This window comes from Oncorhynchus clarkii, chromosome 16 (genome assembly GCF_045791955.1).
Source record: "Oncorhynchus clarkii lewisi isolate Uvic-CL-2024 chromosome 16, UVic_Ocla_1.0, whole genome shotgun sequence".
In the NCBI taxonomy this organism is placed as follows: Eukaryota; Metazoa; Chordata; class Actinopteri; order Salmoniformes; family Salmonidae; genus Oncorhynchus; species Oncorhynchus clarkii.
The window spans coordinates 69,417,646-69,431,878 of NC_092162.1; positions in this window are offsets into that span (position 1 = coordinate 69,417,646).

A 14,233-nucleotide genomic window follows, 5' to 3' on the forward strand; every position below is an offset into this window, starting at 1 on the left:
ATCTATTCTCTGATTTCACTTTCCGGTTTCATTAGGCTATTCTCTGATTTCAAACTATTGGTCATTGCCATAATTTAAACTCTGCCATTGCAAGTTGCGTCCCTCTTGTTTCTTCCAATGTATAGAGAAATGAAGGAGAAAACGGTTGTACTGTGCTGCCGTGGCCGTCCCATAGATGTCTCTCTCTTTGTGCCAACGGGCGAATGGCGATTGAACTCACTCTTTGATTGATCTACTAGGTTTTCTCCGAAGATATCCTAGACTATTTATTTGGGATTTAATTATTCTCCCTCCCAATTCGATTGTGAAAACGTTACTCACAATCAACGGGTGTCTCAGGCATCGCTCGTTGATTAGTCTGTTGTGACAAGGGTGTGAGTGGTTCAAATCAAATCAAATCCCTCTGAAAGGAGACTTCGAATAGGAGACAATGGACGAGATAAAAAAATAAAAGAGGATGTTATGCAGTAGACTGCAGTCCAACTAACATCAATCATATTACGTGGTTAGCAGATGTTATTGGGAGTGTAGCGAAATGCTTGTGCTTAATTTCTGACAGTGCAGTAATATCTAACAATGTCCACAACAACTACCTGATACACACACATCTAAGTAAAGGAATGGAATAACAAAATATGCATATAAATATATGGATGAACAATGACCAAGCAGCATAGGCAAGATGCAATAGATGCTATAAAATACAGTTTTTACTGTACATGTGAGATGAGTAATGCAAGATATGTAAACTTTATTAAAGTGGCATTATTAAAGTGACTAGTGATCCATTTATTAAAGTGGTCAATAATTTAAAGTCTGTATGTAGGCAGCAGCCTTTCTTTGTTAGTGATGGCTGTTTAACATCAGCCTTGAGATAGATGCAATTTTTCAGTATCTCTTTCCCAGCTTTGATGCACCTGTACTGACCTTGCCTTCTGGATGGTAACAGGGTGAACAGGCAGTGGCTCGGGTGGTTGTTGTCCTTGATTATCTTTTTGGCCCTCCTGTGACATCGGGTGCTGTAGGTGTCCTGGAGGGCAGGTAGTTTGCCCCCAGTGATGCGTTGTGCAGATTGCACCACCTTCTGGAGAGCCCTGCGGGTGTGGACAGTGCAGTTACCGTACCAGGCGGTGATACAGGATGCTCTCAATTGTGCATCTGTAAAAGTTTGTGAGGGTTTTAGGTGACAAGCCACATTTCTTCAGCCTCCTGTGGTTGATGAGGCGCTGTTGCGGCTTCTTCACCACACTGACTGTGTGGGTGGACCATTTCAGTTTGTCCGTGATGTGTATGCCGAGGCACTTAAAACTTTCCACCTTCTCCACTGCTGTCCCGTCGATGTGGATAGGGGGATGCTCCCTCTGCTGCTTCCCGAAGTTCACGATCATCTCCTTTGTTTATTGACGTTGAGTGAGAGGTTGTTTTCCTGACACCACACTCCGAGTGCCCTCACCTACTCCCTACAGGCTGTCTCGTCGTTGTTGGTCATCAAGCCAACTACTGTTGTGTCGTCTGCACACTTGGCGATTAAGTTGGAGGTGTGCATGGCCACGCAGTCATGAGTGAACAGGGAGTACAGGAGGGGGCTGAGCACGCACCCTTGTGGGGCCCCAGTGTTGAGGATCAGCAAAGTGGAGATGTTGTTTCCTACCTTCACCACCTGGGGGCGTCAGCCAGAAGTCTGTAATAATAGTGTTACTACTACTTATTGTTAGTTTGTTTCTGTTTTTTGGATTCCGATTAGCTCTTGTAGAGGCAGCAGTTACTCTTCCTGTGGTCCACTACAGTAGACTACTTTTATAACAGCTGTGTTTAGATATTATGACACTGTAAAGACTATTATATTGATTTAAGGGTCTTTATCATTACAAATGCCTTTATGGATGCAATTAAATAAACTGTGTCCATCCTTAGCCTTTATTAATGATCAATTAAATTGAATTGAATGACACTAAGTTAATTTATATATGTGATAGTCAGAAATCAACACTGATTTTAAAACGAGTCATTATCTTTATAGACAAAATAAGTATATCCAGTGTAGAATCAATGGTCCCAGGATCAATTACTATATATGTAGGCCTTCTCGCCCTGGTCGTGCTCCAAATGGCACTCTTTTCCTTAGTACACTACTTTAGGCTGTGGTCAAAAGTAGTGCACTAAATAGGGAACAGGGTGCCATTTGGGATGAATTGTACATTTTCTGTCTGTGTTAGAGCAGTGTCTGTGGAACACTCAGCAATGTGAGGTCTGGGTTTACCAGTGAGTGAGTGATGGCTCTTGTCCTGTCTCTGGTTCAAAGGTGGAGAGAGAGAAAGAGACAGAGGGAGAGACAGAGAGAGAGAGACAGACAGACAGAGAGAGAGAGCCAGAGAGAGAGGGAGAAAGAGAGAGAGACAGAGCGTGAGAGAGGGAGAGAAAGAGAGAGAGACAGAGCGAGAGAGAAGGAGAGCGAGAGAGAGAGACAGAGAGAAGGAGAGAGAGACAGACAGAGAGAAGGAGAGAGAGAGAGAGAGAGAGAGAGAGAGAGAGAGAGAAAGAGAGAGAGAGAGAGAAAGAGCTACATTAAGAGGGAAAGGGGTCCCAGATGGTGTACTGTGCTCTGACACTCACTTACATAACATTGAATAGGCAGGAGCTAGATTAGGGCAGGGAGCTAGGTTAGTACAAGGAGCTAGGCTAGGGTAGGGAGCTAGATTAATGAAGGGAGCTAGGCTAGGGCAGGAAGCTAGGTTAGGGCAGGGAGCTAGGTAAGTACAAAGAGCTAGGTTAGGGTAGGGAGCTAGGTTAGGGCAGGGAGCTAAGGCAAGGAGCTGGGGAAGGGAGCTAGGCTAGGGCAGGGAGCTAGGTTAGGGCAGGGAGCTAGGTTTGTACAAGGAGCTAGGCTAGGGTAGGGAGCTAGATTAATGAAGGGAGCTAGGCTAGGGCAGGAAGCTAGGTTAGGGCAGGAAGCTAGGTAAGTACAAAGAGCTAGGTTAGGGTAGGGAGCTAGGTTAGGGCAGGGAGCTAAGGCAAGGAGCTGGGGAAGGGAGCTAGGCTAGGGCAGGGAGCTAGGTTAGGGCAGGGAGCTAGGTTTGTACAAGGAGCTAGGCTAGGGTAGGGAGCTAGATTAATGAAGGGAGCTAGGCTAGGGCAGGAAGCTAGGTTAGGGCAGGGAGCTAGGTAAGTACAAAGAGCTAGGTTAGGGCAGGGAGCTAGGTTAGTACAAGGACCTAGGCTAGGGTAGGAAGCTAGATTCATGAAGGAGCCTAGGGCAGGGAGCTAGGCTAGGGCAGGGAGCTAAGGCAAGGAGCTGGGGCAGGGAGCTAGGCTAGGGCAGGGAGCTAGGTTAGGGCAGGGAGCTAGGTTAGTACAAGGAGCTAGGCTAGGGAAGGGAGCTATATTAATGAAGGGAGCTAAGCTAGGGCATGGAGCTAGGCTAGGGCAGGGAGCTAGGGCAGGGAGCTAGGCTAGGGCAGGGAGCTAGGCTAGGGCAGGGAGCTAGGGTAGGACAGGGAGCTAGGTTTGTGCAAGGAGCTATGCTAGGGCAGGGAGCTAGTGAAGGGTGCTAGGCTAGGGCAGGGAACTAGGGCAGGGAGCTAATTTAGGGCAGGGAGCTAAGGCAGGGAGCTAGGGAAGGGAGCTTGGCTAGGGCAGGGAGCTAGGGTAGGGAGCTAGGCTAGGGCAGGGAGCTAGGGTAGGGAGCTAGGGTAGGGCAGGGAGCTAGGGTAGGGAGCTAGGGTATGGAGCTAGGCTAGGGCAGGGAGCTAGGGTAGGGAGCTAGGCTAAGGCAGGGAGCTAGGGCAGGGAGCTAGGGAAGGGAGCTAGGCTAGGGCAGGGAGCTAGGGAAGGGAGCTAGGCTAGGGCATGGAGCTAGGGTAGGGAGCTAGGGTAGGGAGCTAGGCTAGGGCAGGGAGCTAGGGCAGGGAGCTAGGGAAGGGAGCTAGGCTAGGGCAGGGAGCCAGGGTAGGGAGCTAGGCTAGGGCAGGGAGCTAGGGCAGGGAGCTTGGCTAGGGCAGGGAGCTAGGCTAGGGCAGGAGCTAGGTCAGGGAGCTAGGCTAGGGCAGGGAGCTAGGGCAGGGAGCTAGGCTAGGTCAGGGAGCTAGGTCAGGGACCTATGGCAGGGAGCTAGGTCAGGGACCTATGGCAGGGAGTTAGGTCAGGGACCTATGGCAGGGAGCTAGGTCAGGGAGCTAGGGCAGGGAGCTACGTCATGGTATGGCAGATTTGCTGTAGCTGGAGGGGGTGAAAAGGATATGTGATACTTACAGAAACAAAAATAATACAGTACATTTGCTCTTGTAGAGGCAGCAGCTACACTTCCTGGGGTCCACTACAGTAGACTACTTTTTTATAACAGCTGCATTTAGATTTTATGACACTAATAATGATATTTCCAGAATAAAATACATAACTGTCAAGACAATTATATTGATTTAATGGTCTTGAATTACCATTACAAATGCCTTTATGGATGCAATTTAATAAACTGTGTCCATCCTTACCCTTTAGAAATGATCAATTATATTGAATCAAAGTTAATTTCCCTATATAAGTGATAGTCAGAAATCAATACTGATTTTAAAACAGGTCGTTAACAGTATATACAAAATAAGTGTGTCCAGTGTAGAATCAATGGTCCCAGGATCAATTACTATATATGTAGGCCTTCTCTCCCAGGTCATACTCCAAATAACACCCTTTTCCTTAGTACACTACTTTAGGCTGTGGTCAAAAGTAGTGCACTAAATAGGGAACAGGGTGCCATTTGGGATGAAGTGTACATTTTCTGTCTGTGTTAGAGCAGTGTCTGTGGAACACTCAGCAATGTGAGGTCTGGGCTTACCAGTGAGTGAGTGATGGCTCTTGTCCTGTCTCTGGTTCAAAGGTGGAGAGAGAGAAAGAGACAGAGGGAGAGACAGCGAGAGAGAGAGAGAGAGAGAGAGAGAAGAGAGAGAGAGAGACAGAGAGAGACAGAGAGAGAGACAGAGAGAGAGAGGGAGAAATAGAGAGAGAGAGGGAGAGAGAGAGAGACAGAGGGAGAGAGAGACAGAGAGAGAGAGACAGAGGGAGAGAGAGACAGAGAGAGAGACAGAGAGAGAGACAGAGAGAGAGCTACAGTAAGAGGTCCCAGATGGTGTACTGTTCTCTGACACTCACTTACATAACATTGAGTAGGCAGGAGACAGGCAGGCAGGGAGCTAGATTAGTACAAGGAGTTAGGTTTGGGCAGGGAGTTAGGTTATTGTGGGGAGTTAGGTTTGGGCAGGGAGCCAAGTTAGGGCATGGAGTTAGGTTAGGGCAGGGAGCTAGGGCAAGGAGCTAGGGCAGGGAGCTAGGGCAGGGAGTTAGGTTAGGGCAGGGAGCTAGGTTAGGGCAGGGAGCTAGCTTAGGGCAAGGAGCTAGGGCAGGGAGCTAGGGCAGGGAGCTAGGTTAGGGCAGGGAGCTAGCTTAGGGCAAATCAAATCAAATCAAATTTTATTTGTCACATACACATGGTTAGCAGATGTTAATTCGAGTGTAGCGAAATGCTTGTGCTTCTAGTTCCGACAATGCAGTAATAACCAACAAGTAATCTAACTAACAATTCCAAAACTACTGTCTTATACACACAAGTGTAAGGGGATAAATAATATGTACATAAAGATATATGAATGAGTGATGGTACAGAACGGCATAGGCAAGATACAGTAGATGGTATCGAGTACAGTATATACATATGAGATGAGTATGTAAACAAAGTGGCATAGTTAAAGTGGCTAGTGATACATGTATTACATAAAGATGCAGTAGATGATATAGAGTACAGTATATACGTATACATATGAGATGAATAATGTAGGGTATGTAAACATTATATCAGGTAGCATTGTTTAAAGTGGCTAGTGATATATTTTACATTTTATATTTTATATTTTATCATTTCCCATCAATTCCCATTATTAAAGTGGCTGGAGTTGAGTCAGTGTGTTGGCAGCAGCCACTAAATGTTAGTGGTGGCTGTTTAACAGTCTGATGGCCTTGAGATAGAAGCTGTTTTTCAGTCTCTCGGTCCCAGCTTTGATGCACCTGTACTGACCTCGCCTTCTGGATGATAGCGGGGTGAACAGGCAGTGGCTCGGGTGGTTGTTGTCCTTGATGATCTTTATGGCCTTCCTGTAACATTGGGTGGTGTAGGTGTCCTGGAGGGCAGGTAGTTTGCCCCCGGTGATGCATTGTGCAGACCTCACTACCCTCTGGAGAGCCTTACGGTTGTGGGCGGAGCAGTTGCCGTACCAGGCGGTGATACAGCCCGCCAGGATGCTCTCGATTGTGCATCTGTAGAAGTTTGTGAGTGCTTTTGGTGACAAGCCAAATTTCTTCAGCCTCCTGTGGTTGAAGAGGCGCTGCGGCGCCTTCTTCACGATGCTGTCTGTGTGGGTGGACCAATTCAGTTTGTCTGTGATGTGTATGCCGAGGAACCTAAAACTTGCTACCCTCTCCACTACTGTTCCATCGATGTGGATAGGGGGGTGTTCCCTCTGCTGTTTCCTGAAGTCCACAATCATCTCCTTAGTTTTGTTGACGTTGAGTGTGAGGTTAGGGCAGGGAGCTAGGGCAGGGAGCTAGGCTAGGGCAGGGAGCTAGGGCAGGGAGCTAGGGCAGGGAGCTAGGCTAGGGCAGGGAGTTAGGCTAGGGCAGGGAGCTAGGCTAGGGCAAGGAGCTAGGGCAGGGAGCTAGGGCTGGGAGCTAGGCTAGGGCAGGGAGCTAGGCTAGGGCAGGGAGCTAGCTTAGGGCAGGGAGTTAGGCTAGGGCAGGGTAGGCTAGGGCAGGGAGCTAGGCTAGGGCAGGGAGGTAGGCTAGGGCAGGGAGCCAAGTTAGGGCAGGGAGCTAGGGCAGGGAGCTAGGGCAGGGAGTTAGTCTAGGGCAGGGAGTTAGGCTAGGGCAGGGAGTTAGGCTAGGGCAGGGAGTTAGGGCAGGGAGTTAGGCTAGGGCAGGGAGCTAGGCTAGGGCAGGGAGTTAGGCTAGGGCAGGGAGTTAGGCTAGGGCAGGGAGTTAGGGCAGGGAGTTAGGCTAGGGCAGGGAGCTAGGCTAGGGCAGGGAGTTAGGGCAGGGAGCTAGGGCAGGGAGTTAGGCTAGGGCAGGGAGCTAGGGTAGGGAGCTAGGGTAGGGAGCTAGGGCAGGAAGTTAGGCTAGGGCAGGGAGTTAGGCTAGGGCAGGGAGTTAGGGCAGGGAGTTAGGCTAGGGCAGGGAGTTAGGGCAGGGAGTTAGGCTAGGGCAGGGCAGATGTGCTGTAGTTGGAGGAGAAGAGGATTTATGATACTTACAGAAACAAAATATGACGGGAATATCATTTTTACTTGGCTAAAACAGCTCCAACATGAGAAAACTTGGGCAAAAATTCAGTCAACATCAAATATGTTTGCTCAAATTGTCTCATATTTTCATCCAACTGGAAATTGTTATTTGGACCTGTTTCCTAAAGAAAGGCTGTGGAACTAGTTACACACACAATGCTTTTAACATACAATGTTTCAATTTGCATATTTGACATACAGTGCATTCGGAAAGTATTCAGACCCCTTCCCTTTATCCACATTTTGTTACGTTACAGCCTTTTTCAAAAAAAAATTAAATAAATCCTCATCAATCTACACACAATACCCCATATTGACAAAACGAAAACAGGTCTTTAGATATTTTTTGCTAAAAAAAAAATACTTATATACATAAGTATTCAGACCCTTTGCTATGAGACTCGAAATTGAGCTCAGGTGGATCCTTTTTCCATTGATCATCCTTGAGATGTTTCTACAACCTGATTGAAGTCCACCTGTGTTAAATTCAATTGATTGGACATGATTTGGAAAGGCACACACCTTTCTATATAAGGTCCCACAGTTGACATAATAATGGCGACGGAGGAGATCGCTGCTGTTTTACGGTCCCCTAACCTTGTCTGTGTTTTTTTTTAGTTATTTGTAACTTATTTTGTACATAATGTTTTTCTGCCACAGTGTCTTATGACCGAAAAGAGCTTCTAGATATCAGGACAGAGATTACTCACCCCGTACTGGAGGAATACTTTTTCTTCAACGAGTCGGATTTACTTCAGACGCCCGACAAGGCCTTCATCCCCATCATTCGCAGGAGAAAGAGACAGAGATGTCTGGGACGAAGGTCTGGGTGCCTTGTAAGGATCCGATGGCGAGTGTGTAATCTCCCTTTACCATCGGTCCCATTAGCCAATTTACAATCAATGGAAAATAAAACTGTAAATAGTAAACTACGATCACGTATATATTCTCCCAACAAGACATTAAAAACTGTAATATCTTATGTTTCACCGAGTCGTGGCTGAACGATGACACGAATAACACACAGCTGGCGGGTTTTACGCTTTTTCAGCAGGATAGAACAGTGGCCTCTGGTAAGACAATGGGTTGAGGTCTTTGTATATTTGTAAACAACAGCTGGTGCATGTAATCTGAGGAAGTCTCAAGGTTTTGCTCGCCTTCGGTAGAGTATCTCATGATAAACTGTAGACCACACTATTTACCAAGAGAGTTTTCATCTATATTCTTCGTAGCTGTCTACATACCACCACAGACGGATGCTGGCACTAAAATAGAAACTAAATGAGCTGTATACCGCCATAAGCAAACAGGAAAACGCTCATCCAGAGGCAGCGCTCCCAGTGGCCGAGGACTTTAGTGCAGGGAAACTTAAATCAATTTGACCTAATTTCTACCAGCATTTGACATGTGCAGCCAGAGGGAAAACAACTCTAGACCACCTTTACTCCACACACAGAGACGCTTACAAAGCTCTCCCTCGCCCTCCATTTGACAAATCTGACCATAATTCTATCCTCATGATTCCAGCTTACAAGCAAAAATGATAGCAGGAAGCACCAGTGACTCGATCAATAGAAAAGTGGTCAGATGAAGCAGATGGTAAACTACAGGACTGTTAGCACAGACAGGAATATGTTCCTCAATTCTTCCAATGGCATTGAGGAGTACACCACATCAGTCACTGGCTTCATCAATAAGTGCATCGATGACGTCGTCCCCACAGTGACCGAACGTACATAAACTCAGCAAAAATTATAAACATCCTCTCACTGTCAACTGCGTTTATTTTCAGAAAACTTAACATGTGTAAATATTTGTATGAACATAACAAGATTCAACAACTGAGACATAAACTGAACAAGTTCCACAGACATGTGACTAACAGAAATTGAATAATGTGTCCCTGAACAAAGGGGGGGTCAAAATCAAAAGTAACAGTCAGTATCTGGTGTGGCCACCAGCTGCATTAAAACCTCTTAAGTCTACCCCTTCCTTTTTCGAACGTTCTGTTAAAAATCGCGCAACTTTTCAGCGTCCTGCTACTCATGCCAGGAATATAGTATATGCATATGATTAGTATGTGTGGATAGAAAACACTCTGAAGTTTCTAAAACTGGTTAAATCACGGCTGTGACTATAACAGATCGTGTGCAGAAAAACTGCTCTCTGAAAGCTAAAAATAATTTCCATGCGTCACTTTCATGGGTTGTTAAAAGGGCACAAAATTAATTATGGACCTGCATGCAATTCCTACAGATTCCACACGATGTCGCCATTGTCGTCATTTTCCAGGGAGTTTTTTCTTGGTAAATCCAACTAACTGGATTCAATTTCTTCCGGTCTCCACCAGGATGTTTTGAATGTGCACATTGGCAGCCATTGATTTGAAGACGAGGAGCTATTGAATACACATCGCCCTGTAATCATTTTGATAGATTATAAACGTTTACTAATACCTAAAGTTGGATTACAAAAGTATTTCGAAGTGTTTTGTGAAAGTTTATCGTTGACTTTTTTAATTTAAAAAAATGACGCAGCGTTTTAAAACAATGTTTTTTTCTGAATCACACTGCTTCCATAGAAAGCTATTTTGGGTATATATGGACCGATTTAAACTAAAAAAAGACCCAATAGTGATGTTTATGGGGCATATAGGAGTGCCAAGAAAGAAGCTCGTCAAAGGTAATGAATGTTTTATATTTTATTTCTGCGTTTTGTGTAGCGCCGGCTAAGCTAAATCTTTGTTTACGTCGCATTCAGGCATTTTGAGGTGTTGCATGCTATCAGATAATAGCTTCTCATGCTTTCGCCGAAAAGCATTTTAAAAATCTGACTTCACAACGAGTGTAGCTTTATTTCAATACCCTGCATGTGCATTTTGATGAACGTTTGAGTTTTAACGAGTACATTTAGCATTTAGCGTAGCGCATTTGCATTTCCAGGTGTCTACTTGAGACATCTGCGTCTCAAGTAGGAGCAAGAAGTTTTAAGTACTGCAGTGCATCTCCTCATGGACTGCGCCAGATTTGTCAGTTGTGAGATGTTACCCCGCTCTTCCAGCAAGGCATCTGCAAGTTCCCAGTCATTTCTGGAAATGGCCCTAGCCCTCACCCTCCCAACCAACAGGTCCCAGACATGCTCAATGGGATTGAGATCCAGGCTCTTTGCTGGCCATGGCAGAACACTGACATTCCTGTCTTGCAGGAAATCATGCACAGAACGAGCAGTATGGCTAGTGGCATTGTCATGCTGGAGGGTCATGTCAGAAAGGGTACCACATGAGGGAGGAGGAGGACGTCTTCCCTGTAACGCACAGCGTAGAGATTGCCTGCAATGACAACAAGCTCAGTCCGATGACACTGTATCACACCGCCCCAGCCCATGAAGGACCCTCCACCTCCAAATCGATCCCGCTCCAGAGTACAGGCCTCGGTGTAACACTCATTCCTTCGACGATAAACGGGAATCCAACTATCACCCTTGGAGAGACAAAACTGTGACTCGTCAGTGAAGAGCACTTTTGCCAGTCCTGTCTGGTCCAGCAACGGTGGGTTTGTGCCCATGGGCGACATTGTTGCCGGTGATGTCTGGTGAGGACCTGCCTTACAACAGGCCTACAAGCCCTCAGTCCAGGCTCTCTCAGCCTATTGCGGACAATCTTAGGTGTAACTCGGGCAGTTGTTGTTGCCATCCTCTACCTGTCCCGCAGCTGTGATGCTCGGATGTACCGATCCTGTGAAGATGTTGTTACAAATGGCCTGCCGCTGCGAGGACGATCACCTCTCCGTCCTGTCTCCCTGTAGCGCTATCTTAGCCGTCTCACAGTATGGACATTGCAATTTATTGCCATGGTCACATCTGCAGTCCTCATGCCTCCTTGCAGCATGCCTAAGGCACGTTCACACAGATGGCAGAGACCCTGGGCATCTTTCTTTTTGCGTTTTTCAGAGTCAGTAGAAAGGCCTCTTTAGTGTTCTAAGTTTTCATAACTGTGACCTTAATTGCCTACCGTCTGTAAGCATTTAGTGTCTTAATGACCGTTCCACAAATGCATATTCATTATTTGTTTATGGTTCATTGAACAAGCATGGGAAAGTGGGGAAGTGTTTAAACCCTTTACAATAAAGATCTGTGAAGTTATTTGGATTTTTCCGAATCATCTTTGAAAATCATCTTTGAAAAGACAGGGTCCTGAAAAAGGGTTGTTTCTTTTTTTGCTGAGTTTTCCTCAACCAGAAACCATGGATTACAGGCAACATCCGCACTGAGCTAAAGGGTAGAGCTGCCGCTTTCAAGGAGCGGGACTCTAACCCGGAAGTGTATAATAAATCCGGCTATGCCCTCCGACGAACCATCAAACAAGCAAAGCAACAATATAGGATTAAGATTGAATCTTACTACACTGGATCTGACGCTCATTGGTTGTGGCAGGGCTTGCAAACTATTACAGACTACAACAACCTCTCCCTCAACGAGATCAAGACAAAGGAGATGATTGTGGACTACAGGAAAAGGAGGCACACCACATTAACATCGACAGGGCTGTAGTGGAGCAGGTTGAGAGCTTCAAGTTCCTTGGTGTCCACATCACAAACAAATGATCATGGTCCAAACACACTAAGACAGTCGTGAAGAGGGCATGACAAAGCCTATTCCCTCTCAGGAGACTGAAAATATTTGGCATGGGTCCTCAGATCCTCAAAAGGTTCTACAGCTGCACCATCGAGAGCATCCTGACTGGTTGCATCACTACCTGGCATGGCAACTGCTCAGCCTCCGACCGCAAGGCATTGCAGAGGGTAGTGCGTACGGCCCAGCACATCACTGGGGCCAAGCTTCCTGCCATTTAGGACCTCTAGACCAGGCAGCATTAGAGGAAGGCCCTAAAAATGGTCAAAGACTCCAGCCACCCTAGTCATAGACTGTTCTCTCTGCTACCGCACGGCAAGCGGTACCGGAGTGCCAAGTCTAGGTCCAAAAGGCTTCTTTTTAGCAACTTCTACCACCAAGCCATAATACCCCTGAACAGCTAATCAAAGGGCTACCCAGACCCCTCTTTTACGCTTCTGCTACTCTCTGTTTATTATCTATGCACAATCACTTCTACCTACATGTACATATTACCTCAATTACCTCGACTAACTGGTGCCCCCGCACATTCACATTACCCCCTCGCTATTGTTATTTTACTGCTGCTGTTTCATTATTTTTTCCTTTTCTTTTAAATGTTTTGCTTATCTATTTATTACTTAACACTTATTTTCCTTAAAACTGCATTGTTAGTTAAGGGCTTGTAAGTAATAATTTCACTGTAAGGTCTACACCTGTTGTATTCGGCACGTGACAAATACAATTTGATTTGATGTCAGAGCAAACACCAAGCCATGAGGTCGAAGGAATTGTCCGTAGAGATCCGAGACTGGATTGTGTTAAGGCACAGATCTTGGGAAGGGTACCAAAACATTTCTGTAGCATTGAAGGTCCCCAAGAACACAGTGGCCTCCATCATTCTTAAATGGAAGAAGTTCGGAACCACCAAGACTCTTCCTAGAGCTGGCCCACAAGCCAAACTGAGCCATCTGGGGAGAAGGGCCTTGGTCAGGGAGGTGATCAAGAACCCTATGGTCACTCGGAGTTCCTCTGTGGAGATGGGAGAACCTTCAAAAGGACAACCATCACTGCATCAGGTCTGGAGGAAACCTGGCACCATCCCTTCGGTGAAGCATGGTGGTGGCAGCTTCATGCCGTGGGGAAGTTTTTCAGCGGCAGTGACTGGGTGACAAGTCAGGATTGAGGGAAAGATGAACAGAGAAAATTACAGAGAGATCCTTGGTGAAAACCTTCTCCAGAGTGCTCAGGACCTCAGACTGGGGCAACAGTTCACTTTCCAACAGGACAATAACCCTATGCACACAGCCAAGACAACGCAGGAGTGCCTTCAGACAAGTCTCTGAATGTTCTTGAGTGTCCCAGCCAGAGCCCGGACTTGAACCCGATTGAACATCCTGAAAATAGCTACGCAGCAATGCTCCCCATCCAACCTGACAGAGCTTGAGAGGATCTGCAGAGAAGAATGGGAGAAACCTCCCAAATACAGGTGTGGCAAGCTTGTAGTGTCATACCCAAGATGACTCAAGGCTGTAATAGCTGCCAAAGGTGCTTCAACAAAGTACTGAGTAAGGGGTCTGAATTTTTACGTAAATGTGATATTTCAGATAGATATATAGTTTTTATACATTTGCTAAAATTTCTAAAAAACTGTTTTTGCTTTGTCATTATGGGTTATTGTGATGTCATTATGGAGTATTGTGATGTCATTATGGGGTATTGTGATGTCATTATGGGGTATTGTGATGTCATTATGGGGTATTGTGATGTCATTATGGGGTATTGTGTGTAGATTGATGAAGAAAAAACTATTTCATCCATTTTATAATAAGGCTGTAACGTAACAAAATGTGGAAAAAATCAACGGGTCTGAAAACTTTTTAAATATGGTTATATCAAGCTTTTTAATTCATACAGTAATTATTACTCAGCATGTCCTCAGTTGGGATTTGAAGTCACAATCTTTTGGTTCACAGCATTCCAATCTTCCTGCTACGACTCCATGTCTGTGTGAATAATTGATTTCACCTGTAATGTGTCACTTTACACTTCAAAGTAAATCTCAGCTCTGTCAAAAGTACCCTCAAGAAAAAACTATTTTATTGATCATAAGGAGCAGCATTAAAACAAGGTTATAATGCCCCAACAACTATACAGAAAAACCTAAACTTCCTTAAATAAGAAACATAAAATCAATGATGAGAGGATAGTCAGAGATTACTGATATTTGACACAGGCATGGTGGTGTAGCAAGAAGATTGGAATGCTGTGAACCAAAAGTTGGAACTAAGTTTGGCCCAACATTTTTT